General features: G+C 45.0%; 1 long non-coding RNA gene across 1 annotated transcript; it reads left to right on the top strand.

Annotated features, from left to right (window-relative positions):
- The first annotated feature begins 270 nt into the window (after positions 1 to 270).
- Positions 271 to 2,228, top strand: LOC100583458. Its single transcript, XR_004032940.1, has 2 exons — positions 271 to 535; positions 1,033 to 2,228. It is a non-coding gene; the product is annotated as an uncharacterized LOC100583458 (long non-coding RNA).
- Positions 2,229 to 2,769: the final 541 nt, after the last annotated feature.

The following is a 2,769-nucleotide window of genomic DNA, read 5'->3' as shown; positions in this document are numbered from 1 at the left end:
CACAAATGGTAGCATACTTTATGAACTGTTCTGTATCTTTTTTGGCATAACAATATACCCTGGTGATCGTTCCCTATCTGTAGATTTCCTCATTCTTTTTTTCTGCTGCATAGAATTCCATTTTCTGGATGTACCACAGTTCATTCAACCATTCCCCACTAATGGACACTTAAGGTGCTTGTGGTCTTTGATGTTGTAAACAAAGCAGCTGGGAATAGCTTGTACTTACATCGACCCACACGCTTAGGAGCATATCTGGGAAGTGGCGTTGCTAAGTAAAAGAGAACATTAACTTCTAGTTTTGGCAGACATTGTCAAATTGCCCTCCCTAAGGGAGTCATAGTTTTTTAATTGTTAAATGGTCTTATTATTTGTAGATCAACAGAGAAGAAATGAGTCAACGATGGTGCAGGTGATCTGTGCAGTGCTGTGCAGGGGAGGGGTCAAAGCTGTGATGCTGGCATGCAACTAACTCACCACTGTGAGCCAATCACAAAAGCAGAAACTTGGCCAAGCTGGTTGTCTTTCTAGAAAGGTAACAAAGACAGACTTCAGATGTTTAATTTTTAAATGGACCAGTAGAAGTGGAAAGGAGGGACATGTATGTCTGTACTTCAGGAGAGATGACAGATGCCCTCATTTGCCCCCAGATTGGTGCCTGGGGGCGGGGCTGGGGATGGGCTTTGGGGGCTGCATCTTGCACCGCTTAATGGGCGTGAAGGGTCCCAGGTGCTCAGGTGGGGCTGGCCACGTCTCCAGGGGACTTCTGTTTCCTGTTTGTCATGGTGGAGGCCGGCCACTTTTTCTTCTTCTTCGATTCCATGACATTTCTGATATTAAGCCCCTTCTTGGGCCAGTATGAGTGGGCTTCCTCCCTTCTAAAGATCAGCCCGCCCTGAGACACTCGCTGTTTCTCCCTAAGTGGAAGCACCCTCAGTGGGTGATGCTAGATATACCTGCCCGTCGTTTCCACTTCTATTGGTCCCGTTTTAAAAATTAAAAATCTGAAGTTTGTCTTTATTACCTTTCTAGAAAGGGACCAGCTTGACGAAGCTTCTGCTTTTGTGACTGTCTCCTAATGGTGAGTATTGAGAATTTCTTCTTACAGTCACAGCAGTGAAAAGGAACTTTTCATCCAAAAATTACAAAACAGATTTATGTTGAAAATAAGGAGAACTTTGTTGGTGCCCTGGAAAAATATTTGAGAGAAGCAGAGAGTGATTCCTTTTATTGGGCCAGAGTGTAAAAGTCAGCTCATTGGTCTCAAGGGAAGAAAAAGTTCTTTTCTTCAGTTGGCAATTTGTTTTCAACGAAAGATTTGGAATGCCTTTTTCTTTTCTTTTTAATAAAGGAAGGATATAGTTAGTTGACCAGGAATTAGCTAGGGATTAAGAATCGGTTGGCTTGGCAATATTTCTACCTGCTTGCTGTGCATATACTTGAATTAACAATGGTCAATAATCAAAAGGGCATTGAAATGTGAGTTGGGCTGTGGAGGGACCGCCCCAAATCTACTTCTCTGTAGTGTTGAACCCAGGGGCCTCACTTTGCCTCGCTGCAATTCTGTGGTTTTTAATTTATCATTTCCAGGATCTGTGGGTTTCTTCAAGCTCCCAGACTTGCTCAGGCACATTGCAAATAGCCATGATTTGAGATGATTTTCTTTAATGCTGAAGCAGATGAAGAACCCAGGTTCTTTTTAGTGGCGAGGCTTGTTTATCAGCAGCTATATAGCTATGGGCACAGACACAGGTAAACAGCACAGACGCTGGGAGAGGGATGGCATCCAGACTCAGAAGAAGGCCAGCATCTGACCGTGACCATCACGCCCACGTGACAAAAGATGTCACCAGAGTGAACAGTTCTGACCACAGTGGCCTTTCACCTGCTTCATTAAATTTAACTCACACCAGCTCAGAGGACAATTTGATTAATTCTGTATCTCAGCAGAAACCAGAGCACCTCAGAAGATCAAGGCTTCCAAATTCTCCTGGGGGAACAGACGTCAGCCACTCAGCACAAAGGCAACTTCCTTCTCTGTATGTCAGAGGAAGACATAATTGTGCCATTTCCTTCTTGAAGAAGTTTACAAACATTTGCAAGTTGTCAAAAATAATTAGTCTAAAATTGTTTCATAAACCATGGAATGAAACAGTACGTGCCTTGTTGAGATCAAAGGGCTTCTGTTACCTTCTTGTAAACCCAAATGAAATTCTTTTGAAAGTAAACTCTTGGAATTAGCAGTGGTTTTTGTGGCACATCTATGGCAGGGGGAGGGGAGCAGAATGATTCAGATGGCAGAGTCCAATGGAGACCCCGGAGGAGTAAAACCCTGTCCACAGAGAATGGGAATGGGTCTTGAACAGCCATGGTGATCTGTGCCAATGGGCACAGGACTTCTTCAACGGGAAGCTCAGGCATTCCAGGAAACACTCGTTTCGGTGATCTTGAACTTGCAAGGGTGAGAGTGGGCATGGACACTCACAGTTCTACAAACAAAGTAAGAGCTGGGGCTTGTGAGTCAGTCGGACCAAGTTTCCATTCCAGCATGGCTGGCTCCTACAAGCAGACCCTGGCGAAGCCACTTCACCTCTGCGTCTCAGGCCACTCACCTCCAAAGACAGATGCAAACTCTGCCTCCCTCCTCGGTGAGAGGTAAGTGAGGTGTTGCCTGTGGGGGGCTCAGTTCAGTGCCCAGCCCCGAATAAGCTCTGGGGAATGGCCGCCGTGATACTTATGATTGTTCGTCATTATTAGGATGGAAACAAG

This window comes from Nomascus leucogenys, chromosome 13, assembly GCF_006542625.1.
Source record: "Nomascus leucogenys isolate Asia chromosome 13, Asia_NLE_v1, whole genome shotgun sequence".
NCBI classification, from domain to species: domain Eukaryota; kingdom Metazoa; phylum Chordata; class Mammalia; order Primates; family Hylobatidae; genus Nomascus; species Nomascus leucogenys.
This window is presented reverse-complemented; position numbering and strand designations above follow the sequence as displayed.